General features: G+C 41.5%; 1 long non-coding RNA gene across 2 annotated transcripts; it reads left to right on the forward strand.

Annotated features, from left to right (window-relative positions):
* Positions 1 to 554: 554 nt before the first annotated feature.
* Positions 555 to 26,682, forward strand: LOC138066764 (uncharacterized). Of its 2 annotated transcripts, none has more exons than XR_011140254.1 (5): positions 555 to 682; positions 1,329 to 1,685; positions 5,705 to 5,750; positions 22,150 to 22,301; positions 22,823 to 26,682. It is a non-coding gene; the product is annotated as an uncharacterized lncRNA (long non-coding RNA). The 2 variants fall into 2 exon arrangements; XR_011140253.1 differs by having other exon boundaries at positions 1,329 to 1,515.
* The last annotated feature ends 773 nt before the right edge of the window (positions 26,683 to 27,455 follow it).

The following is a 27,455-nucleotide window of genomic DNA, read 5'->3' on the forward strand; positions in this document are numbered from 1 at the left end:
CTGTGGAGGGACTGTTCTCTCTCTGCTGAGTGTAAAGGGAGCCTGGATGACTAGTGTGTCTCTGCTAGATGCCTTGACTTCTGGAGAGTTAAAATTAAGTGCCGTTTCTTCATGTCCATCTTCATTTTTGCCATCAGAAATGGTAAAAAATACCAGGTGTAAGCTGACAGACTGAAATTCTGAATGTTGCACACTTCTGGTTTTAGGAGTATGTCTGATGTACCTCTCGTAACCTGTTACATCCATGAGTTTCTTCACAAGTCTTAAGGCAGCATAGTAGCTGGAGGACTTTTTTGTGTGTCAGAACATGATTTCTTAGGGAATCATAGAGAGGACACAGCTGCAACTAAATGGAGAGACAGGTAGAGATGTCTATATTTTTCAAAAATGCAGACATATGTATGTATATACATAAAACTGCTCAAGTTACCCAGAATGCATGGAGTAGTCAAAACCTAAACTTGTCAGAATACAATTTAAGAGGTACCTGATCTGATGTTATATCTGTAACTAATACTATGGGATTTTTTTCTGCTTAGGAAATTTCGGGTGTGGCATTTTGCTCCGGTAAAGAATGAAGGCAGATTTCTTCGAACAGAAGTATTTCCTGCAAAAGAAAATTTGGACACTCAAAGGACTACCAAACTCCTGTAGGTAGTTCAGTCCTGCTGCGCTGTTTTTGGTATGTTATTTATCTTCCTACTCTATATGCTGTGCATGGCAGGGCCCCGTCCTCTTGTCATGCATGTGTCAGGGGAGCCTTGATTCTGACTGGAAGCTGCACGTGCCATCCCATTAAAATTAACAAACAGGAACAGTGGAGGTTTCTGGAGAGAATATGATACACATTTGACTAAAGTTATTCTATTATTCTATATTAAAATCTGCCAGCCTACAAAAACCAGTGTCTTCAATATCTCATACCTCATGCCTTTCTATCATCATGTCTCTGTCATGCACTGAAGCTACCCATTACCCCCTCAGCCCTTGTCACACTAACAAGGTAGCTGAAACCTTTTCTTGTCCTTTGCTGACTTTTTGCTCCAAAACCAGACCTGGTATTCTGCACCTCATCCTAGGTGGAACCACAATGTATCCTCAGAATATGTGCAGGGATAAAGAAGTTGCCTGCTTCACAAGTGCTGAGTAGTGTTAGCTGGGTTTAGTGACTCAGAAACAGCTTCTTCCAAAGAAAATGCACTTTTATTATATTATTCAAAAATAAAATACACTTTTTTTTGCAAAGTTTGTAAAAATCACAGTGTTTGCGAAAGCAATAGAGATCTGTGTGAACATTTCCTCTCCTTAACGTTCATGTTCCCTTGCAGGTTTTTGGAAGTTCTCAACCTCACCACTGTCTAGCACGCTCTCTCTGCTTCTGCGTATTTTCTCATCTGCTGAGGAGCTACATATCACAGTAGATGAGCAATCCTCATGACATCCAGTCTCTCCGGCTCTATTCCACACTAAGAATCCTGTAGTGATTTAGCATCTTTGTTTGCAAGCTTGGCTTAGGTAAGACTAAACTGTTCTTAGCATGAAGACAGCCAGTCTCCAACGAAAAGTTTTTCTGTTTTTCCCCAGGGGCTCATGTCTGTTAGTGTTTAGCCCTTCTTGATTTCTTCTTTTGACAAGCCCTTTGACTTGACTGGATGCATTGAGGCAGGAGAATGTGTGCTTACCAGGTAGGTGAGACTCGTTAAAAACATTATGCAAAGTCCCTCCCCACCATCTCCTCTCTTGAGGTTAACGGTTGGTAAACCAGGAGACGCGTCCGTGGCAAAGTGAGTTGTGGTTCATCATTTCAGATGTTCTCCTACAACAAACCCTAGTCTGTCGTTCTTACTGCATTCTCTTAAAGCTATCGCCTTTCAGGTTATTCCCAATTTTTAGTAGTAGTAGCCATATTTACTCCATTTGTTGAAAATCCCATATGCAGGGAAAGGAGTCTCCTTCTCCTATAGATACTTTTCCATACATTCATCCGTTATCTCTTCCTTGTCTTCTGCTTTCCACATCAACAGTTTCTGATTCTGAAACTTTCTGACTTTAAGGAGGTCTGAAGGAAGGGAATTACAATAGGATATCTACACTGTGAAACTACTGAGAGTTTTTCTCTACCATAATTTTGAAGTCAAGACAGCAGTGCCCTTGTTCGGATAGGAGGAATTTGTAAAAGGTAACATTAGGCACATTTATGGAGGTCCTCTTCCCTGGGGGGAAAAGGGAAGGGATCAGGCCAAGTGTCCTTCGGTTTTGAAGTTGCCTTAAAACAACTTCTCTCTAGAGACCCAGTGGTGGCTGAGAGAAGGTCTGGTGTGAGGAAGAAAAAGGCGGGGGTTGAACTAAAATTTCTAAATCATTTTCCTTCTGAATGAGGTCCCAAGCAGACCTGAAGCAGCAGCAGAGTCTTGGGAGAAAGCATTCTAATATATTGTCTTTTTTTTTTTATCTTAGGAAAAAAAAGAATGAAAAAAATCAAGGAGAGCAAAACATTTCCTTTGCTTTGCATATTACAAAAGGCACCAAATGTAGAAAAGAAGACGAGCAAGTAGGATGATAAGAGATTTCATTTCATCCCCCTCAGGGTGCCAACTTACCCGTGGTAACCTCGTGGTCTGCTGATGTCATTCTCACAAAGCAGTTACTTCTGAAGAGACAGGTTTCCTCAGATTTTACCATCTGAGTAAAAAATAGAGGAAAAAAATTGTTTGAAAGAGAGAAAAAATGTTAAGGTGTCTGTGTTTTACCAAAAGTCTTTGTAGGAGGTTATTAACTTCAAAAGAAAACTAAATTTATCGTAACTTCTCTCCCCTCTCTGTGTTTCTGAAAAGAGCACTTGCTGTGATTGTCTGAGCCATCAAGGGCTCCTGGAAGGGCGACCAAGTCCAGAGCTCCCATGTCTGTGTGCTTACTGATTTATAAACCTCTCTGTAGGTAGAAAGAAGAATATAAAATTTCCCCTTTGGTGGCAGATGGGCTCCAAAGGCCAAAATACAATTACCATGCAGACTCTCAATATGTACAAAATGGGGAGAAAAATTGGTCTCTAAGATCCATACCAAGAAAACTTTCATGCTCTCAAGGGAGCAGATACTTCATCACTCCAAATTTTTTCTTTTTGAACAATGATCCCTGAAATGAAATAAGAGGTTTAAAAGCAGATTCCAAAGGGAAGCCATGGATTTCACATGTTTGTTTTGATTGTTAGCCCGAGATCCACACAAACCTGCTGACTGTCCATGATCCTGTATGGCATTTTGAGGAAAAACTTCTTAAAGTGTCTATGCTGTCAGTGTGGCAGAGGGGAGATTCTTGTTTTCTCTTCCGTTGCACTCAGACCCATAATCTAAACAAGACAGGAAGGTAGTTGAACTGTTCACACCGTTGCTGGTGCAAGAGAGTTAATCTGGCATGAAGTAGGAGGCAGAAGATTTATAAAAAGCTCCTGTCATTTGGTAGTGGATTCTGGTTGCTCAAATAAGAATAGCCTATCAATATGACATTTGTTGGCTTTATCTTCAAGGAAATTGCTTCCTCTTGATGCTCCGACCAGATCTGCTTGCTGTCCTAATTCTTATATTTTCTGGCAATGCCACAGTTTGGCAAAGCTTGCCACTTCAAGTCCCAACCCTTCTTTTCTTGCAGCGGGCATGCTTGTGTTCATCAGCCTGTGACCTTTTGGGACGTACAAGTCCCAGTCAGTACTAACCAGGTCTCATGAAAACAATGCTAAATTAATTCTTGGCAGGTAGACAGATGGTTACACTAATACGGAAGCTATAAGTGAGTTTGGTCTTGGTGCTGCAGAGGCCCACAGTATAAGACAAAACTTCAGACAGATTCAGGACCAATAACGACTCAACTGTGCACGCCTTGGTGAGCATGTGGTGAGAAAATTCAAGAATCCTTTCCTAGAAACACAGGAGTTTTTGCTTAGAAGCATTGCTCCCAGCCAGTATCCAGCTGTTGGCACTGCTGGATACTCAGGAAAGGACATGTAAGGGCAGGAAACCAAATTGGCTGGGGCTGGAGGGAGGTTGGTGGTACTGTAGGGCAGTTGCTACAGTAGTTGCTGCCCATGGGCACTGTATAGTGGACAGGAGAACGTGGCAGAGCGCACGCTGTGGGGTGATTTGTGCTTACCGTTTTTCCAGCATGAACCTAGACTAATGACAGTGGTGTTACTGGATGGATACGAGTGCAAGTGACAGCACAGCTGAACTCACTGTTTTCTGTGCCTCTGAAATAATAGCAGGGCCTAGGAAATGGGTAGTTAAAAAGCCCACATATCCCTGAAGTAACCTTAGCTGAGAAATAAGTCACTTAATTAGCATACAGTAGATACTTACTGTTAAGTGAGAATGCCATCCCCTCCTGCAGGGATTTGAGTTAAACATGATGATTGATAAATTGTTATATTCACACAGTGTCACTCAGTGATATAATCATGGCTTTTGTAAATATTTAGTCAAGAGAGCAATCCAGCTGTTCCCAGCCAGGTTTCATCCAGTGTCAGCCAATGTTCAGTGCTGCTGATTTATTTCATGTGTTGCTTAAGCCTTGAGTAAGATCACATTTTTATGAGTCTCGAAATACCTATGGTAATAAATAGTGAGAGTGCTGGTGCTAATGACAGCAGCAGAAATAATTATAAGGAAAGATATTACCCTGCGCCCAGAATATGGCCAAGTACTTAACTATTTGTAGTTTTTCAAGGTAAGCGCGTAGCAACATTTGTCTACAACTACAGCAATGCACTTCTCACCAGATGTCATCGAAAAGGGAAGCTGAGAAGGAACCGTTTTTCAGAAAGACGCTAGCATTTCTTAAAGCTTGACTCAGTTGACAGAGGGCTGTGATGTAGAGCAGCGCTAGGCTATGACTAGAAATTCCATTTTGCAAAGGATTTCAAGATTTTGAAATTTGCTTTGGGTTCAGTTTAGAATGAATCTCCCAAATGTTGAATTTCTCCTGACACAAAATTGTAGGAAGGATTCACTTTGACTCAGTTGTGTTGCTTTTGCTATCAAATATGATATTAGAACGTAAAATTTACAATTACATTTAAAATGAGGAGTCATTTTTAAATGGAATACTAACACTGTTAGCTCTGAAAGTGTCCAAAGCTGACATATTCACAGTGTTGGAACTTTCCTGCATTTTTCCCTAAATGCTTGTCTGCCCAACTGACAATTTTGTGAGGCGTTTCAATTTTAATGAATCTACATTTCCCAATATCTTTTCTGACCGTGTTCTTGTTGGAAGAAACACCTGTGCAACTTTTTTCTCACTCATCTGTCTCACTATTTTATTTTGGGAACTCTTCAGGAATAGCTTTTGTTCTTATGTTGATTCTTTGTTAAGGAGCTGTCTGTCGTGATGTCCTTCCCCCAAAACTTGGAAGTGATTCATAAAAAAAGAAAATTTTAAAAAATGACACCCAGTTTGGGTTGTATTGCGTATTTGAGATAGCATGCTTCACCCACAGGACAAGATGGTAGTTGCTGAATTTAACTTATTCCCAGTGAAGAACCTCTACAGTGACCCACATAGACACGTCTTACTGACAGCAGAGAAACAAATGATCTTTACTGACAAAGCTTAATTTCCAGAAAATTCAGCTTTTTTCCCCCTCTTTGCAATTTATATTCTTTTTTGTTCAGAAGCGGGTCATAATTACAGGGTATTTTTAATTTTTCAGGGCGCCTGGACATTTTGAAAAGAGATATGGTATTAACAACAGTGAGGTAAGTGCCTACAAGAAAGTAAGGTTAGATCAGTACCACACAGCCTCTTGCTAACTTGGATCTTAAAGTAGGAGGGGGTGGGATTCCAGGAAGGGAAGCAAAGTCTAGGAGATGCCTGAAAGCAACTATAGCTCACTGACAGAATGAGGTGAGATCGTCCTACAACACTGAAGATGGAGTGAAGCAGATATTTTTTATTCTTTGAGTGCATAGAAACATCTGAGGCAAAGGAAAAACTATTTCAAATGGGCATTAGCATGCCTGTTGGCACACTCAGGTTGATATCAAGGGTGCCCTTGAGCTCAGAGCCAAGTGGAGATACACCCCTTGAGAACCCAAGGTGACAAAGTGCAGGTGGAAAAGCTGTTCAAATGTATATTTAATGGACATGGGGATCAGCTGTATTCCAGCCAGTGAAGGTTAAAAAAAAAAAAAGCATACAGAAAAACTCTAACAGTATTTCATGGTCGATAGCACTAATGGGAAATAGGACTTCAAAGCCAATAGGGTTGCTATAAAGCCAACAAGTTCAATTGCAGAAAAGAGTGAATGACTGGCAAATTTTAACTCTCTGCTCAGGGGTTTGTGTATGTTACCCTTTGTACCTGAAACACGGGGGAGATACAGCTATTAGAGCCTTCAGTTGCAGAATCTAGCTCAAGTTGTGTGGATGCATTTGTTTTTTTCAGTCTAGGTCTTCATTCCAATCTTCATGTTCGCCAAATGGGAGTTATCCAAATCAGTTCTGAAGTACTAATTGCTCTTCTGCCATTTTCCAGTAATAATCACTGTTTTCCAAAAACTGAAAGCTAGAAGAAGAACATTTCAAACTTTCATTGCCATCTAGTAGTATATTTCAAAAGTTAATGTTAGTCTCATTAGCAATATTTATTTGATTGCTATGAAGATCCCTTCACTCAGTGGAAGAAATTTCTGGGCATTATAAGCCAGTTTTTGCTTCCACATAGAAGCTGAGAATTTGGCTTTTATGATTTGCTCTTTTGTATTCCCATGCAGCCATGATGTGAAGTCTTCCCATTCTGTTTTTTGTGGCCTAATACTCATCAGTGTTGGCATTCATCTCAACTAACCTTAGCTATTCAAAAATTGCGTAGTTGTCTAACTGAGTAGTCTGGGCCACCTCTGTAGTCAGTGGTAAGACTTGGGCAGGGTGATTCACTCCATCCTCCCAGGTATCACCCTCTGGAGGTGCTGTGTCTCTACAGGGAGGCAGATGGCTAAGGTTAGGTGAGGTGAACCTGAGCCTCAGTGCTCAACAATAACTGCTTGGCCTGTGCCCAGGACACCTGGGATTCCCTGGGGAAATCACACATCCAATCACTAGTTAGAACTTGTACCTTTTAGCATGCAAAATTAAAGGAGTTTATGTGCTTTCTTTCAGTCCAGAATAGTGGTAGGCTTTGTGTATAACAGAAAAGACTTTGCCCTATGTTTGACCTACCTACTTACACATGTATACAGCCTTAAATTGCATATTCAATATTCTGCTGTGTGTGTGAACATGCACATATTTTCTGCATAATAATATTCAGATATATGGTTCTCTATGATATTTTATTATTAAAGTGCTGGCAATATGCTCAAAGCTTTACAAAATACAGATAAAGACAATTCCTGTCACAAGGAGATTGTAATGAAGATGCACATTAGATTCATAGGGAGTGAGAGACAAGAAGATCCTGGCTTAAACGTTTATTTTTTTAGCCTCATTTCCTTAGAAAATGAAATTTGTATGATTGCATTGTGTGTGGGTGAGGCGAGGGGTGTAGCTGTCTTCTCAGCAACTTTTGAACTGGTTGGCCAGCTTCAGCCAAATATAACCAAAGGGCAGGTGGTCTCAAGAGATGAAGTTCTCTAAAAATAGACAGCTGTTCAGATGAGATCGTGCCCTCACTGTGGGAAAGGTGTACTGTGAGCCGTTATTACGCACTAGAGGATCAACACAGGACTCTTGCAAGAAAATCCACATGTGGGAAAAGCATCTGTTGCCATTGATATATACTAGTCACTAGGGAATCTGGCAAGGAGACCTATAGGAAACAATGCTTCACTGATTCCATTGTGCAAGAAATGGTTTATTTTATGCTAGTGGTGGCCTTTATCTTTGAACCGTCCTTAAGAAGGGAAGATTTTAGGAGAGTTCTCCATAAAGTGAGGTTCCTAACCATGGGTACAAACGTCATTAACTGCGAGCTGTAGGGAAGGAGCAGTGGAAGACGGAAACAGAGATGACGCTGAGGACTGGTAGAATGAAAAGGTGAAAACGAAGGACTTTATCATTTTCTTTGTGAAGAAAAGTCTATAAATGCCATTAAATATTGCATTGCAATGGAAAATATTTTTTCTTAGATACTGTATTCCTAACTTAGCTAGTCTTAGCTGGAGATGGCATCTCTGATTAGCCAGGCATTGTGGATTTCTACCTCCTGGTCTATGATAGCTCCCAACAGGCTTGTAGGAAGGAGATGCTCACTCTGATCTGCTCTGATGCTGTTTCCAAGGTGCAGCTTTATCAGCATAGGAGAAGGACTGCTAGATACGGTTGTCACAGATAGCAGGAGAAAGGATTTGTTGGGTAATTAAGTCTATTCCTAGCCTGGGTGTTCCTATGAATATAGCTTTATCAACAACAAGCAGACCCAGGGTCTCCATCCCGGCCTGCTGATGGTAAAAATTAGGAGTGTCTGTATCAGATATGAAGTATGCATCTGTTGTGTGTGATGTCTGTTGTAATTCTGAAATTGACCCCGATTTCTGTACTGGGCCTTGGCTACTCTGAAGATAAGAAGAGAGAGGGTTTCTAATTCGATTGCTTGGCTGGAGATTTTATGGATGGACTTTCATCTTCTCAAGAAGCTTCTCCACAAGAAGCTGGGGGAGAAAGGGACGCATTGGGTGACAGCAGAGATGGCAAGTATTTTCTGTTTGCCTGTCCACCTGCCATTCAGAAGCCCCTGGAGATGTGGAAGCTTAATGATGGGATGACAGACTGCAGGGAGTAGAAATGTCTGCCGCTTTCTTCTCCGTTTCCTATTCCTCTTAGTCAAATCTTGAGTGATTACCCACAACATACTACACTTTGCAATTGGCGAGGTGTATTGCTAGTTTTCATCTTTGTTTCTGCGGCATGAGGTACTGGTCACTAGATTTGATTTACAATTAAATGGCAAATCCTACAGTATATTCCCAGGACCCCAGGAGTGATAAGTCATTTGAGTTGTATTTTTAATAGATTGTTATAAATCACTTTTATATTGCTGTAATTGAATAAGGTGCTTTAGAGAAACAGAAGATTGTACATTCCCTGCCCCTAGAAGCTTACTCGCTAAGTGCATCTTAAGGTACAAAGGTACTTTGTGTAATTTTATGCAGTGCAAGCCCTTGCTGCTAATAACAGTGCTATAAATGTGGCCAATATCCTGCAACAACTTAATGTGTGCTTAACATTGAGAATTTAGCGTGCCTCCGGATGAGTATGGTGATTCATGCTGGAGAATATAAAAGATTGCCTTGCCCGCTGCTCCTCCTGCCCTTCTGCCAGAGTTTACTGCCCTGAAGCCGAGTCAACAGATGCAAGGCTGTGCAAGCTTCAGAGGCACTGTAGCTCACAGACCAGCATATCAGCTCAGGACTTGTGAATAGCTATGCTGGGTCAGACCAAAGGTCCATCAGTCCAGTGTCATGATGTTTCTGACAATGACCAGGGAGAGAGCAGAAGGAATAGGGCAAACACAAAGTGACCCATTTTCTGCCACGTTATCCCAGCTTGTAACAGAGAGCATTTTAGGGACATCGTGAGCCAAAGTTTGTTTAATGGGCTGATGGACCTATCTTCCACGAGTTTAAGCTTAAACCGAAATCGATATTGTGGCATTCTGGTCATATTCCAGCCTGGTTAATTCCATTCTGCATTTTCAACTTTCCTTGATGCATCTGCAGATAAAGCATTCATGCCCTAAAGCTGTGGTGTAGCGTTTGCTAGTGCGATTTCATAGCAGCTGCATTCCACCCCAGAGATAGGTGCTTTCTGGCAGTAAGTGATCCTTAGATTTAAATAATCTATAATTCTTTGGAGCACTTTTTGGGCTTGTAAAAGGTGTTATACAAATCAATGAATAATTTTCACTCACCATTGTTTGTAATATATTCTTAGTCCTCAGCTGAAAATAAAATTTCTTTTCCTATTGATTTTCTTCTTTTATGTTTGGCCAAATTGATTTTTCCTTTTCCTAATGGAGCAGAAACTAACATATCTGGATTTCAGTTACTTCTCCCTTTCTGCTTCAGCATCATTTAGGATATCAGAAGGAATAAAAACAGCTCTAAGGAGTAGTATTCATTCATTAACTTTGAGGGAGCTGACATTGTTTTAATCTGTTTTTAGGGGAGAGTATGTCTTTTGGGTTTTTTATATTTTGTCAGTGGAATTGTTGGTGTTCTTCAAAGATGTATTAAAGATACAGATATAAATATAAAGTTGTGATTTGGGAGGGTGGGGTAGGAGAATTGAGCACACTTTAAGGTCGAATTGTTGGATTGTGGAAAAAAGGTTTGGAGTCCTCACTAGCAAGGAGGACTGGACTTTTGCAGAACGTTGTGTTTGTGATACTTCTGTTTCTGCATACAGTAACTCTTCTAATTTGAGCTGGAACAAGAACAACAAACATCTCCTCCTCATGGTATTTTCAGCTGAGCTTTGATCTGGAAGAATCACAATTCTCATGAAATACTTGATTTCTGTCAAAATAACATCCCAGCTAGGGGCTTGATTTTGTAAGATGCCAAGCACTTCTTTCCACTTAGGAGATTGGGCATTAAGTAGCTGAGAAATGACCTGAGAACTTCCAAACTGTTTAGCCTGAAAAGGTTGTAAGAAGACTAGATTATTTTCCAAAAACAAATATTTTTATCTGAATTCAATTTCTGAATCAATGTTCACTAAAAAGCTCAACTATGATTGGGTGCTTAACACAGCCAGCGACAAAAGGGTAAGAATTCAGGCTATGGTAAAGAAAGAGGAGATTAGAGACTACTGAGAAAAACTAAATATTTTTAAATTCATAGGATCTTATGAAATTCAACCCAGGGTATACAGAAGAACAGACTGAAACACTTCCAGGAAGTTTTGTGGTTATCTCCAGAACTTGTGGATGACGAGCGAGGTTCTGGAGGATGAAAAAAGGGCAGAGGTAGTGTCCATCTGCAGCAAGGAGTAAAAGCTGAATCCAGGGATATATTATCATGTCAGCTCGCTGCCAATACATGGGACAAACAATCAAACAATCAATTTGTAAGCACCTAGAAGGTAACAAGCATATGAGTAGAACAGGCAGCGTGGATTTTTCAAGCACGAGTCATCTGAAACCAATCTCTTTTCTTTCCCTGACAAGGTAACAGACCTTGTGGAAGGAAAAGGTAGTCAATGTCACATATCTTGATTTTGATAAAGCTTTTGATGCTGTTTGACAAGACATTGTCATAAGCCACCTGAAGAAACGGGGGGGGGGGGACTAGAAAAAACTATTATCTTAGGTCATTGGCTGGCTGATAAGCTGTAATCAGAGAGCGTTTATCAATGATTAACTGTGAAGCTGAAGGACAGTGTTGAGTGAGGTTCCTTGGGATCTGTGCTGGGCAACTGTGCTACACAGTATTTTCATTCGTGGCTGGGATGATGGAAAGGAGAATGTTCTTGTTGGGTTTGCAAGCTGTGAGCTGCTGCAGGCAGGGTGGAGAATAAAAAGCCTAGCCTAAAGAGGAGAGAAGAAACTAGTCTTGAAAGGAGGCTGAAAAGAAGAAAGAAATAATCTGTCCTCTAAGTCTCCTGGGAGTAGGACAAGGGGTAATGTGCTTTAATTACAGTGACAGCCAATATAGGTGAGATGCTAGCAACGTTGTTCTGCTAGTAATAATGGCAAAATGGTGAAATAGGTTGCTTGGAAGGTTACCCTGGAACTTAGGCAGATATCTGTCCAGAATAACATGGATGTAATTCATCTTGCCTTTGGGAGGTGGAGATAAACCAGATAGATAACCTCTTGAGGTGCCTTTCATCTTCAATTTCTTGACCTTAAGGATCTTTTCATTTCATTTTCATTCCTTTTCATCAGTCCAGATAAGCTTACCTAGTCTATGAGGAGTTAAGCTTTTTCCCCCTCTTCCTCAGTATTCTACAGAACATTGTTAGCATTTAACATCAATTAAAATGGCAAAGTCTTACGATTCGCTCTCCACCTTTGCTCAGCCTTATCCATTACTCTTGAACCAGTTAAATAAATACGGTTTAACTGCAGTATACTGAATAAATGTTCTCTCTTTCTTTCTCTGTATGTGTGTCTGTACATATATAATATCTATATGTGTATTTGAAATTATGATTCCATTTATCCTAAGTTTCTGGAATTTATTGATTTTTTTAACAGTGTTTAAATTACATCCACTTTTATGGAGACAAATCTGTTGAAGAATTAAACAGCAAAGTTTGCTCCAATCTATAAACATGACAGGGGGATGATTTCCTCTCATTTGCTAAATATACAGCTCCTTAGTCGGAGACATAAATAAGAATGTTGCCTAAGTAGGTCAGATTTGAGCTAGGGCTTTTCAAAAGACATGAAAGCACCCACCGTGAATATACACTTCAAAGCCAGAACCCATTTTTTGTGCACATTTTGTTCCTGAGAAGTTTTCCATCTGTTCTAATGTCATGGCTTTGCCACAGTGGCTTGTCCTCAGACTCTGTATCTCTGGCAACTCATACGCTTTACTTTTTAATGCGGCAGGTAAAGGAGATAATTGGAAGACTTTCAGAGCTGGGGGGAGGGAGGAAAAGGGGAATCTTTCCCTTCTAAATGGAGACGAAGGACAGACTTCCCCTGCTCCTTGTTGTTAGGTATCTGATTTGATTGGATGCCAGAAGCTGAAAGGAGGGAATGTGCATTTTGAAAGGCTTTTCTAGGAGTAAATCTGAAATTAAAAGACCGATAATATTTATAGAGGTTAGTGGAGTTCACTTCACCCTGTTCTATGTAACAGTGCAGTTCCAAATTCAGGATTCTTGATGGATTTAAACCCTTTTTCATCAGCAATAGTCCAACATGATCTGCCTGTCACTTTTTCAAACGAAGCCTTTCTGACTTCTTCATGTAGCTCTGAAAGGGGAGGAAGCTTCCTCACTAATATGTCACTCAACCCACCCACCCAAACACCCACAGCTTGTTTGAAGCCAGCATTAAAAAAGAGCACCCTGAATTGTAGCCAAGCTGAAGAAAGCACTTCTTTAAATATCAATATCAGGGAGCATTGGTCCTAGGGGTGAAGCTAGAAATAAAACAGCTACTTATTGATACCTCAAGCAGTCGTTCAACGTCATGAAGCAAGTGAAGCTGTGCTTTTGTTATTTTACCTGCGAATCAGTGACGTTACTCTGAGTTATATTATATTTATACAACACAACTTGGATCTTAGCATGCCTCATACTTACACTGGAATTGCTGGATCATTACTGGGTGCCATGTTCCTTGTACTTTGCCCCAGTCAGTATCCAGTTGCCAAGACTTCCATAACGGCATAAATGTAGGGATAGGTGGGACATCCAGGGCCTGGCAATCGCCTTGGAAGGAGCTGGGAGCTGTGTGATAGCTGATGCAGCCGCCTGGAAGATGAAACAAAAGGCAGGGGCTGGGTTGTGAAGAAACCTGAGGCTAGCAGGGGCAGTGAGTGCTCTGGAAACAGGTGACCTAAAGGCTGAGCGCGTATGCCTGAGTAAGTCCAACGTGATGGGCAGAAGGTTAGAGTTCAGCTCTGGGGTTCTGCAGGTCCCAGGACTGTCCCCAGGAGCTTGCATGAGGCATAAAGAACCTCTCTGATACTTCTGGAATACTAGCCAGACACAGTGAAACCTGCTCCTAAATATTTGATAAGCTCTGGGGCTATTTGCATTTTCACACCTTGAGGCTGATAACATCCACCATTACCACCACCCTCATTGCAGACCACCCTGAGACGAGTTAGTATGTTCAGTGCCTCAACAGTCACATATATAGCAACTCTTTGGGCAGCACTTGTATTTGCTGGTCTCTAAGAAAAAGGCAGAGGGCTTTTCTTTCTGCATCTCAAAGTCCCTTCGTGGCACAGACCTTGCAAACACAGTCAAGATTCAGAGCAGGATGAAATGCCACCTGGTTCACAGCAGGCAGTGGGATATGTTAAAACCTACTGACATATACAAATAAATCTTTTACTCATTACTGAAAAAAATAACAGTGTAAGAATTTGCTTCAAAAGACTCAGCAGTTAAGGATAGGATGAATATGACTCATCTGTCCAGCAAACGCTGTGCCAGATACAGACACAAAGTAATTCTGCGTGTTGATACTACTTACGCAACCCTGGTCCTATGACAGGCCACATTTGCTGTCAGTTTGTGAGGAGGTACATGCACATGCATGCATACGCATGAACCTAGGTATAATTTAGGGTTGTTCAATTTGGTGATCTATCAGCTCTTCCTCCTAGGGCATTTTTAATATGTCTCAAAGTAATTTGGAAGCTTACAAATCTTGCTCTTGGCCAAGAGATTGTCTGTATAGACATTGAACATAAAACTGGCTAAAAATTGGGATTTCGGTTGGAAGGAAATGCCATTGTTTTGAAAATGTGATCTGTATTAAAGCAAGCAACCAAAGAAAGAATAAAGAAAATGGCAGCAGCTCCATAGGCTCTACAGCTGCTCAGTGGAACTGGGAAGACTGTCAAATATATCCATTTGAGTGAGCAGTTGCTGCAGACTCCACAATCTGTGGCTCTAGGGCAGCTCTACAGTAATAGAGACCCTGAATGTTGAATCTTATATCGCAAGACTCAGGGCTCGCCTCCAAAAAACTGGAGTGAGGTTCTCAGAGAGCTAAGATGTTTGCTGAGTTTGGGAAAGCAGCAACCTTAAACATCTGGGTCTCTATTCAACCCTCAGAGCCTTTGGAGGTAGGATATGAGGAGTGATATTGGTGAAGAGACATTATGACCAAAATACACTCTTCTGGCAGTTCTAGGCTTGTGAATGATGCCCTATGTGACATTTGTAGTCAGAAGGACATTATATCTGTCTTTCAAGGAAGCCTTGGTGATCCCAGAACCCCAAAGCATGAAGCTGAGGGCATATGTACCCCCAGAATCCCCGCACTACTCCCTGGAGAAGAGCTGCTTTTGGGCCTTGTTCAGGAGGCTGTGAGCTCCTGGAAGACAGAGAGTCTGTCTTTTTTTTAGGAAAGATTAAGGATGATGTCCGAAGAGCTGCTAAATATATGAGTGTTGAGGTACTGAACATATAATATGTCCTGGGCTGCTTGTAACAAGCGTGGCAGTAGCAGCAGACTTCATGGTGCTGTAATGTGACTTACTAAGCTGTTTTCCATGTTTTCCGTGACTTAATTTACCCTGAAGTTCTTTCTACTATTCAGATTGGCCAGATCAGGAAATTTGTATACTTGGGAGGGGGCATGACTCTTGAAACATATGCCCAGGGTTTTGTGAAAAATGTGTGTTACTATTTGGATTGTGATCAGTTATGAAAATCAAAGAGAATGAAGGGATTTATTTTTGCTGACTCGTTAATGGGTGCATGTGTCGCGTGTTCTTCATGCTATTGCAATGAGGACACCTGCAAAGGAATTGGGAGCCTGAGGATTCAAGGAAGGAAAGTGAACTGCCAGTGCTGAAGGCAGCCAAGTTGAGTAGCGGGAGACAGCAATATGCTACTGCTTGTTAGACACTGCTGGGAGATGGGGAAGCAGAGGAGCACTGAGGTCAGTGCTATTAGCTCTGTGTATTATATATATGAGCAAGAATAGGGCTATTTGAAACTGAGCTATTAGATTTTTACAGTAGTTTGGTGAGGGCTTGCAAGATGATCAGCTCTCTGAAGAAGAACTGAATGTCATCATATCACTGATCTAGTGCTGACAGCATTGAATTCAAGAGGTTGGTTCCAGTAACAGACTTGGGGAAACAGGATGAAACTCTCGGGAATCCAGAGTGTCATAGGGAGGACTTGGAGACTTACAGTAGTGCTCAAATCTACCTGATTTCTTTGCTTTGCCACTCAACTTTCTTGTAAAATGCATGGAGCATTGGCACACAGAATGCCAATGCATAAAATCATTTCAAACTCCTAAGACACCTGGTTTCAAAAATTGCCAGTGGCAAAATGTGGTGTAATGATAATTCCTTCCATGATGGCAAACTTTGTTGTTTCTGTACACCCTTGGCGCCATGGGGCCTTCGGTGTGATGGAATCAAAAGAAGCTGCTGTCGCAGCCTGTGCGTGGCTGCCGGCCGCCGAGGCGTGAGACCCTCGGGGAGGGCTGCGGGGCAGCAGGAGGGGCAGCAGTGCTGCGGAGAACAAAGCCAGCCACCCCTCTCACCCTGCCAGACACACCTCACCTTGGGTGGCAGGTTGCAGTAGGAAATAAAAAAAAGCAGTTTCCACTTCTGTTTTCCTCCTGCACCTCCAAACATCAGAGCTGCTCAGAGAAGCTGTGAAGTAAGAAGGCTGCTTCTCCTGAGTGCTTGCTGTAAGCACTGTTGATTATACATCAGTTTGCTAGGCTAACTATAGAACAGTAATTAAAGGGGTGAGAACATTATCAGAGTACTTAACTGCCACTTTTTGTCTGGATAATCCCCCCGTGTTTGGCAATAAATAGAACTTTTAAGTTTAATTAATATACACTTGGCTGCCTATCCATTTAGAGTAGGCTTCGGTGGCTGCAGGCATTATCCGTTTATACAGAATGCTTCTGGTGGGGTTGGTGCTACACCGGTGAGTGAGTGCAGGGCCTGAACGAGAGGGATGCTGGGGAGAACCTGTGCCAGATGGGCCCGGCGTCTGCGGGAGCCGTCGGGGGGGGGGCGGGGGGGGAGGCATGGCTGCACATCCCGGGCAATTCAAAGCACACTGACACAAGCACCCGGGCACTGCAAGAGAACAGACAAAGTAAATAAACAGCTTTTCTCTTGAATGCAGGGTGACCTGGGCTATTTATTTCTGAATGTTAGGTTTCATTAGCGAGTCTCTCCCCGGCCAACTGAGTCTTGAGAAAGAAGCAGCGTCCCGTCTTTCTCGCTCCCTCTCAAACTTCTTTTGTGTAGGGCCGTTGGAGCCACTGATTTTTCTTTTTTTTTTTTTTTTAGTTTAGCAGCCGAATTAGAAACAACAACATGAAAAAAAAATGGCTTGGATCAGATCAAATATACATTCCTTCCCTCCTCCTACCCTCCTGGGATGAAACAAACAAACAAATCATGTCGTTTAACACAATTGTGTCATTTGCCCTGAAACAAACCATTTCATTTTGTTCACTTTTTGAAAAGCAGAGGCAATGAACAGCTAGAGTTTCATAAAGCTGCCAGAGGAGCTGGATTCCAGTCCAGGCTCCAGCAAGCGTTGAGTTATTTATCTAAAATGGCAGGGTGTCAGCAGGAGCTATTTCAAGCCCCCTTCACTCCGGAAAATACCCCAGGTTGATGTTTGGAGAATTTTTCTGTGGGTGGCATTGAGTCTGTGCAGGTGAAGGAGTGAACTGAACTGCAATTTATTCATGAAGTGCAGGAATAAACCACAGAAGAGCAGGGGTGAGGGTCAAAGAAGGAGGGGATAAGATTTAACTTGGAGTGAAAAGAGAAGGTGTGGGTAATGAACCGGATCTCCACTGTTGCGTCTTTTACTTTTTTCTTTCTCTTTCTGATATCATTTTCCACTGATCTCCCTGCCTCTCCTTATCTTTTCCCCCGTCTTCTCGCCTCCTGTTCCCAGCCCTTTTTTAGCTTCTCAGCCTTTCCATCTGGATCAGGTGCTTTGATCCGGGGAGGTGAATTGGTGTTCCATGGTGTAAACTGATTACTTCTGCCTCCAGCGGTTAGCGTGTGTATGACTAAGTTTTGAAGAGCCTGTATGTGTGATGAGCTCTAATTTTCGCAGAGTTTAATTTTTGTTAAAGTCCTCATGTTGAAAAAATTTTCCCTTTGGAAGTGCTCTGGCAGAGAGGATTCACTGGCCTATTTTGCAGGGTGGAGAGCATGAGTGGGTTTGTCTCTCCTGACTCCACTGACTAGATGGGCACCTGTAGGGTATGAATCCTTTGGCTTATCATCAATTGTAGGGAGAGAGGAAGTGTTGCCCTGCAGTGCCTGTTTCCCTGCATTGTTTCTAAAAGGCACCCAGGGTGGCTGGCGCAGCTGTAAGTGTCGGCAGCATGGGTGTCTATTTTGGCCAGAGCAATGCCACGTTCTCTTTGCTTGGCCAAGCCTGTGGCAGTCAGACTAGCGATGATGGATCCATAAATAAATAGATTTAGCACAAAAAACTTTCTAGCACAATGGGTGGGTCTGTGCTGTGCAACTAATTGACTTGCTAACCCCGAGGGAGCATTGTGAAAGACATCTCCTGTCCTCCACTCCAGCCGCACAGCAGGCGTGCGCCACCCCTCTCAGCTGCCCTGGTGCTTCCCGCGTTCGGTTTCCTTCGCTGCTCTGGCCTCTGTCACCTTCCCCGGGGAGAACAGCACAGCAATGTCACGCACACCCCAATGTGTGTATGGGAGGGACATGTCATGCTTTGTGAGTTTCCTGGCCTGTCACCATGCCCCGCTGTAAGAACTGAGAACGTCCGCTCCCCCTCACTGAGATGGGACAGCTGTTTGCTGCAAGAGACTTATTTCCTCCTGCTTCCCTGTTACATTCTGTGATTGCCTGCTGCACAAGGAGATGGGGGCTTGTTCAAGCCTTTCCTTCATGGCAAACAGTATTGCCCCCTGCACATCAGTGACCAAAGGTGGAGATGTGCTTCTCTTTTACATTTTGAGTTTTATTTGCTATGCATGCACAGGGGGGACTTTCTTTTTTAAGTTGTTCTGTTTTCTCCACTCTCAGAAGTATCTTGATTTTCATACTGTGGTTCAAAATGCCTGGCTCTGGCTTTTCATACCCTCTTTGCTACAGCCCCCCTTGACAAGAGAAAAAAGAGGGTCTAAAGCCCAATACCTAGATTATGACCTGAACATTATTTTAATTTAAACCCACCTCCTGTTACAACAGAGAATCAAGGTGTTAAGTGTGTAAAGTGTTTTGGGAGCCCTGTGATAAAAGGCCCCATAAATATATACATGTAAGCAGATGACAGTTCCAACATGCTTTGAAGCAACACTTTGAAGCAACATAGAAGCTCATAGAAAAAGGATGCATATTCAACCCCTTCCTGGAGTTATCTCAGGCACCAGTAAATGCGATCTTCTTTGCCAGAGCTTATTCTTGAGTTTGGCTTGTTTCTAGGGTTTAACCCCTCTATTTCTCAGCAAGTTGCCTCAACCTCAGAGACAAGCTATATCATTTTATCATCTGGGTTGCAGCTTCAAGCACATTCAGACTTTTGGGGCCTTTTTAGAAAGAGGTCTAGGGCTGGGGCGCAGAATGGATGGCAAAGCACTTGTTCAGCAGGCTGTGGCATTGTCTGCCATGGCTAGAGCTGTGTCTAAGCCACTGAAATTGTTGTCTGCAATCAGGGAAAATCATCAATTAACAGGTCCATAAATGTAGTATCACAAGTTTGTGGTTAAGATGAGTCTGGGGCATGATACAGAGGAATGAAAAGAAGTGAAAACTAATGAATGAGGCATGCTGAGACACATATTTGCTGAGGAAAAGAGAGCTAATCTTTTTCTACTCTTGCCTGTTCTTCTAAACATCATTTTTTCTTAAGGATGGATTTTCCTCTTTATCTAACATGGCTTTTTTCCCTGCTGTGAAATGTTTTGGGTCAGATGATATTTTGCTAGGCTTTAGAAAACTGCTAAGAATTAATTAATCTGTAATTAAATTGATGGGGAAAAGACATACCGAACTGTTAATAGAATTACATCCTCAAAAGGAACAAAAATAAGACAGTTTCCTTTCATTTCTCTTTTTTACAGTTTGCAGTCTGTCAGATTTCTGACCAAGTTCGAGTTTAGACAAAGTACATGTGGCAAAAGTTGGAAGTGTTGTAATGCTGCCTACTGTGATTTGTATAAACATTTAGGATCCCCTGGAGAGGAATGTAATCCAGGGTTCCCTGCTTACACAGGAACACTCAGAACAATGTAGTATTTGAAAGAAGAGAAACATCTTTAATTGGAGTTGTACAAACTATTTTTGAAATACGAAGAAGACATTTTATCCATTAGGCTATGGATTCTGTTTGCAGTCGCAGGGAATAGGCAGGTCTCAAATTAGCTGCAGGACAGGCTTCACTGTTGTTCCATGAGGCCAATAAAATCCTAAAGTTAGAGGGAAAAGTATTAATGATAAGAAAAGGCTGTAAAATTCAAGCCACATGCTTCCCTAAGTTTATGCAAGCTAGTTTAAGCGGCCCATATGATTTCCTCATGCATTCCTCAATTTATCAAAAAGCGAAGTGGAAAATTGTCAGAGTTTTTATCTTCCTTTTGACTAGAGGATTGCTCTAAGACAGGGCAGTTACTGACACATGCTCTGTATTGCTTAAGTAGGAATGTGATGCCAGGGATGACGTTCTTGCTTCCCAAGGAAGCCACCACAAGATCTCACAGGCTCACTCTGAACCTGTTCTGCCTCTAGGGTTAACTTACCCTGGTCTTAGCCCACATCTTCCTATTAGCTAGCAGGAGAGCAGCAACTCCTGGTACTGCATGCGTTTTCACTCAGGCCTATCTGCCTTTCCTTACTATACTGAAAGCCAAGAAAGAAAAATGCTGTGATTTGGGTACTTTCAAGCAGAATCAACAATAACAAAGAAAAAAAAATAGCACGCCGGAAAGTATACCCAGATTTGCAACATCTCTTGCCTTTTGTAATAATAGAAGGATGATATTGGAGGCTTTTAATGAAGATGGAAAGTCTGGCTTCATTTGCCTTTTCTTTCTCATTGTCATAATTTTTTCTACTTTGCATTGACAGTTGGTGAGGTTCATCAGTAGTGTCAGTAGGCCTAGTTTTTTCAGGCACTGCACTCCTATGAACATCAACAGGAGCTGAAGAAGTACCATACCTAATACAAAATCAATGCCTCTATTGCTTTCTGTATTTATTATTTCCAATTATTCAAAAGTTTTTAAGGCATATTCCTAAAAAAAGGAAAACATGTAAGCTCAGGTTCACCCTGCCTGTCTTTTGGTATTTGAAGGGTGCCCCAAGATAAGGAATATTGCCACTGAAATAGATGGGATTGTGTAAGAGCTGAGTGCCACCTCGGAGGGGATTATCACTTCATTGACTCAAGTGACTATACACCTATCATCCAAGTACTTACGGTTAGGTGGGATGGATGAGTCTAGCTCATATTCACTGTGTGATGAGTGAAGCTCAGGACAGGACAATCTGTGAGTGGTAAGATACCGTGATTGCTGTTTAAGGAAGGTGCATGCTTGGATGGTTCCACTAAATGAGTTTGATAGAGCTGTGAGCACATTAACTCGGGATTAATTTAAACAACTAGAGAGGAATTATTATTTTGGAGACACTCAAGTAAGGAGAGTTCCTAGACAGTGGGATTTAAGGTGGGACAAGAAGAGATGGGATGCAAAAGAGGAGCAAGAGTAAGGGCTCTGAGGTAGGGACAAGAAAGTTAAACTTAATGTGCCTAAGTGACAGATGACTCCTTATACCCATATCACTTCTTCACTGAGGAGCCCACAGAAGCCCCAATCTCTTAAAGAGATTGACAGAAGAGTCTCTTGTCCATGGATGATGGTCCTTCTCTTTCCAGAAAGATGGCAGTGGCAGCACGGAGAACCTAAGGATGGGGGTTGTGCAGGGAGGGATGATCCTGTAAGGCACTTATAGGAGTGAGACTCATCTCATTTTACATGCAGATCTCATGGCTGAACTAGTTGCCCTGGGCTTTCTTTTGAGTCAGAGGAGGAAATCTGCCACTTTTAAGGTGCAGTTCAACTGAGCTATTTCAGATGTCTGCTTAAAAGTAAGGTGAATCCTACCTTGCCTGTTTCTTTCTGTTGATGAAAGGGAGTTGAGGCTTGCTAACTCAGACATTTTCTCAGATGAATTCCTATCAAGTGGTCTATAAATCTGTGTTCGACTCCAAATAGCTGACAAAACTGGCAAAGCAGTTGTTTTTTATGGACAAATCTTATGGTTGTGTAATCCAAGTAGGACATTTAGGTGGTACAAGGACTTACAAGGCCGATATATTTTAGAAAAGGCTAAATGAGATATTTTTGGTAAATTGCATTTCCTTATTAGTCATAGCTTCTCTTTTCATTCTGAGAAACTACCCTCTTCAGATGTGCACATTTTATTTGGCAGAAGTGTGGATAACTCCAGATGTTGTGTTTTTTTTTTTTTCTTTCAGTTCATTGCCTTAGGAAACTGCAGTTGCACCTGAGAGAAGACAGAAGCCAACCTGGAAGAAAAAGAAAAGAGAAATATAATGGCCTTGCTAGAGGGAAAGGAATATCAGATTAATCTATATGCTCCGGCTGATCTCTAATTGTTTCTTTAAAGGTGAATTAAAAGCCTTTTTATTCACAAAGAGCTGAGTTGAGGGCCTTGTACATCTCCTGTTAGAGTTGAAAACATCACTGATAAAGAGTTGCTTTTTCTCTCTTCCCTTAAGTGTCTACTATTGCAGTGAAAAATAGAGCACTAAATGCAGCAATTGGCAGGTAAGTAGAAGGGATTATATTCCTTAAAATATTATTGGCTGATATAAATAGGTGTCATCTGCTGACTTCAGTAGAGCTGTGCTTTTTTACCCCAGTTGAGGATGTGGCTCCTAGAATCTTGGCTATGGGCAGCTGTCATTTTAAGACTGGAAATATAACGTGTTACTTGCCATGCTTTTCAAACTTTCAAGGCTTAGTGGAGAATATTCTTGTGATTCTTGCATCTACTAAGGATAAAGCCTAAGAAAACACTGAGCGCTGAGTTTTCTCTTTTCTGGGATAATGTTTTTTTGCTTACTTTCTCTGCTATGTCAACAGAGGGTGACAAGGTTAATGACGTACAGACCTTTTCCCTTGTAGGGCAGCAGTTCATCTCCAGTTCACACTGCTAGCTCCTCAAAGTCATTTTGCCTTACAAAAAAATGATCTCATCCAGTTCATAGCAGGTAAGAATTCACAAGCCTACCACCACGGAGATGGAGCTTTCACTGTCACTAAGTTGAGTGAGTGGGCATGGAGGCAGAACGACATGCCAAAAACAGCAACTCTAAGACACCTCTGGAAAGCTTAACAGACTTTTCTGTCCATGACTGGAAGACACTGAGATTCCCAGGCTATTATCTTTCACCAGAATAACATTCAGTTAAAGGTAACTTGCACCTTCTGGTGAAAGTACTTCCAAATAAATAAATAAAGGAACAATATTCTTTGTAAAACAGTCCTATATCACTTCTGACAGATAACAGCAATTGTGATGAAGAGTAAACACCTCAGTTGAAGAGTGATGTGAAGCACACTGATGCGTACTGGAAGCAAAACCATAGAACCGCAGCTGAAGGCTGAATCACTGCTCTATCTAATTAAGCACATCAGTTAAGATATGCAAGCTTCCAACTGTCTGAGAAGGGCTGAGATTGCTAATATCAATCTTTTATTGTCCTCACTGCTCAGAAGAGGTGGTGGTGATAAGACTGAAGAAATAACATTTTCTGTTAATGGGGTCAGTAGTTTTCTGGTTATTTTTAGGGGGGAAGATGAGGCAGGTAGGTAAGTAATATTATGTCATTGTCTGATTTGGCCCACTGAATAATGTTAAGGTAAAGAAATAAATTGCTTATATTAAAATTGTCAGTGAATAAAAGCAGTCCCTTGGTTTTCTAATGTGATGTCATTTGAATTGGATATGTTATTGAATCAGACAAAATATGTATTTATGCATTAGGTTTCTTCGAAATTCCTAGTATGGTTTTTAACAAGATGCTGGAAAAACAAACTGAAATGCCGATCTTTTATTCCCAGGTTGTTTGTGACAGAGATTCAGCAATGTCCTGCGCTGAATGCGACTCATGTAAGGCACAGATAGTGGATACTGAATTTGAAAGGGACCTAATCAACAATCTTAGTAATAAAGAGGTATCCTAACTCAAAAATGTTGATGCACGAATGAACATAATCCTCTGTGTGCCGAGTTACTGTTTAGGGGACTGTAGTAACCACATGGAATCAGTTCAGTGCCATTCACAAGCAAATTAAGTTGTAAAATCCCACTCTATGAGTGTGTGTCTAAATATACGTATAGACATTATTTATTTATTTTCTACTTTGCTTATATTTCTCCTCTTCCCAGTATATTGTGCTCATCCCTGGTGTCACTCCACTGAAGTCAACAGCGAGGTATCAAGGAGGAATTTTACTTTTTATATTAAATTTTAAGGATAAATTTTCTGTAACTTCTGGTGTGACCATACACAGCTCTCAGGAGAGGTGCTCTAATCCAGGTAGGGGACTCACGGCATGTGGAGGAAGGGTTTCCTGGCCAGAGCAAAGAGCTGAAATCCAGCCTGCACAGGCTACAATACTGGGTAACACTGAATAAGGCAGCATGCAGAAATGCTAAATAAAATGTCCTGGCCTGTAGCAGTCAAAGAGTGGGTTTTGAGGAATGATGTGAAGAAGGGTGGTAGGAGATGCCCCTCTGCATGATTCAGAGTGGTATTCCATGTACAGGTGGCAAAGGGCAGCGGAAAAAGAATGAAGCAGCGGGAGAGGTGAGAGGACTGTAGTAGCTCATCTCATTGATGGCTGACTGAACAAGGAGTCTTTGCGCGTCAGCTCTCCTGGGCATTTTATACCTGAAGATGAGGGATAAGGGCACACTCAAGATGGAGGCTGATCAAATTACTGTTACTGTGAGGAGAACGCTGTGGCTCTGTAATCCAAGCTGTGTTAACTATCACACGTAGCCTCTTTGTTGTGTAAATGAACACAAAAATGCGGTGTCCTCTTGAGAATTAGGTGCAGGGTGCAGTTCCTTGTTGTGAATCCTCGAGCAGTGGATCCACAGATCCCTCTACCTCCGCTGCTCGTCTCTGCCCCCATGCGAGGGGCTACTGCTGTGCCAGCCCGTGCACCTGAGATCTGTGAAAATGAGCTGGCTAAGAAAGAAATAGATAAATCATAGCAATAAATGCATAGAAAAATAGATAAATAGTAGAAAAAAGGGGATTCCTTAGAACCAGATCATTTTATAGCTCTGTGTTAGCTGAGCTAGTGCAAAGGAGAGGGGTAAGCAACCCTTCACGGGGTGGCAGGGATGAGCAGGGGAAATAAAAACTTTATAATCAATGCTTTTGCCAAGGGATTGAAAACATCCTACTCCACCCTAAATTAGTAGGGATGGGATTCACTTAACTTTACTAGAAAAATGGTGTATATGGACATTGGGCATGCCTGGAAAGAGCAAGCTAGAGAGAGAAAGAGTGAGAGCGAGAGAAATCTACCCTGTCCTATGAGTCATCTCCCCACTGCTGAATGGGCCTTTCTGTCCTCTCTACGGGAGTCCAGCTGCCCGCCTTAGCCAAACGACTAACTTAGATGGCTAAAGTTAGTTCAAATGAGTCCTACTCTTATCCTTTAAATAGTTTGTGTATTGTCCAAGTAAATCCATTGACTAGTTTGATTACAAACAGAATCTTTAAGCACCTAATATTGGATATATTTTTGGCTTTGATTATTTCAATGATGGGAAAAAATCTTGTCTGTATCTTACACTGTTAAAGAAATATGAACATCTTCCATTTCGTGTCATTAGTTGCCAAATATAGTTTCTTGCCAACACTGAAAAATCATGTTCTGCTAGAAGAAATTCATTAAAGACTTGCCATCTCTCAACATCACTTCCCTCTTCTATTGTTTCCAGAAGGAACAAAACTCTGGAAGGCATTAAGCAAAAATGACCAATGCTTTGCTTTGTCATTTGAACATAGCTTAACCTCTTCTCTACGGACAGTTTGCCTGCATTCTCCAGTGAGGGATAAACGAAAGACATGATATTAGAAAGCTGGAAGACCTTGCCAAAAGAGTCATTTTGTCTAATCTGGCACCGTAACTGTTACAATGAGTTTATCATAATTTTATGTTTACTGGATATTGTAACCATATGCAATGTGCTGCATGCTATACTGTATACAGGAAAACCAAGACAGAATTAAGATTATTTAGGCATGTCACTTCTGTACCTGAACAAATTTGGATATCATTTCAAAATATTTCTTGGGTTTAATACTTGGTTTTGAGATAATTAAATCACAGTATAAAGGAATTATAAAAGGCAAATATGTAGTTAATCACACAGCTATCTTGATACAGTTTTTGTCTGACTATTATTATAGCACTGTATTACTGTAACTCAGAATTATGGTATGTAATGTTATTGTTACCTGACTATTGATCAGATGAACCGTTGGCTGCTTCTCCAAGCCAGCTGATCCTGGCCTTGATTTCCAAGCAAAATCAATATAGTAAGTCCCCCATTGATCAGAAGAGCTGTATTTGATTCATCATAGTCACAATAAGGTTGCCTGTTTGTAAATGTGGGCTTACTTATGCTCATATATTAGCATAATTAGATCCATTTCATTACTATTTTCTTACCTGGAATAACTATGGATACCTTTATTGGGCCCTGAGTTGTTGCCCAACTCTTTTAATAACCTGGCTGCAGTGTTTGTGAACTCCTGCAGGTGGGAAACAGTTATGTATTTAAAAAAAAGTCTACCTGATTTCTGTGCCACCATTTGAGAGATTTTGGAGGGATTTGGTATCCTGAAAGGGCAGATTACCTGCCTTTTGATGAGCAGGCTTGTCAAAGTATGCCAAAGTGAATATTTAAATCTCGTTTGTTACCTTTGAAAATATAGGTTGATCTATCTGAATTTACTGACCCTTAAATAGTTTTTGTGATTTTTTTTTTAACATTATGTAGAATGAAAGGGAGAAACTAACCAGTTTTCAAGTGCCCTTTCAGTTGTTTGAAACTTCTGGATTGTGCTCCTTTACCACCCTAGAATCAGCATAAGCTGTGATGTACAGATTTTCCCTCCTCTTTCTTTCCCCTTAGTCGCTCTATTAAATATGTTAATTGTAGTGTCTCAGATTACTGGGAGCTCCTTAAATCAAAGCCCTGAGACTTGGTAGCAAGGCGCTTAGCTCTGAGCTTTGCTGGTGATGATAACTGCATCATATAAGTATTCATACAGAACTGATTGAGCCCTTGAGGCCAGATGCTAGAGCTGTTTTGTGCTGCGCTGGCACCATAAAGCAAACCTGAATAGAGTTTGCAGGTCTGCTTGAAGATGCTTTCTAAGTAAGGGAATCCTGCCATGGTGGCTTGGATGCTGTCTAGGGGCCGTTCTGTCCCTTGCAAAGGCCAGCGGTCACTGGAAAGAGGGCAATGAAGCTGAAAGATGTAGGTCAGTGATTTGGACAGGAGGGTCAATCGCATTCATTGTGCACTAAACTCAGGGGAGCTTGGATACTTTCACTGGCCACTGTTGTTTTTAAAGTTATGGACTTGTAGAGGCCTATGAGATGCTATCATTTGTATTATGACTACTACTACTACTACTACTACTACTACTACTACTACCGCTGCTGCTACTGCTACTACTATTTCTGGGTGTGGAAGCACCCAGAAATTGCAGTCAGAGTCAGT

Source organism: Struthio camelus, chromosome 3, assembly GCF_040807025.1.
Source record: "Struthio camelus isolate bStrCam1 chromosome 3, bStrCam1.hap1, whole genome shotgun sequence".
NCBI classification, from domain to species: domain Eukaryota; kingdom Metazoa; phylum Chordata; class Aves; order Struthioniformes; family Struthionidae; genus Struthio; species Struthio camelus.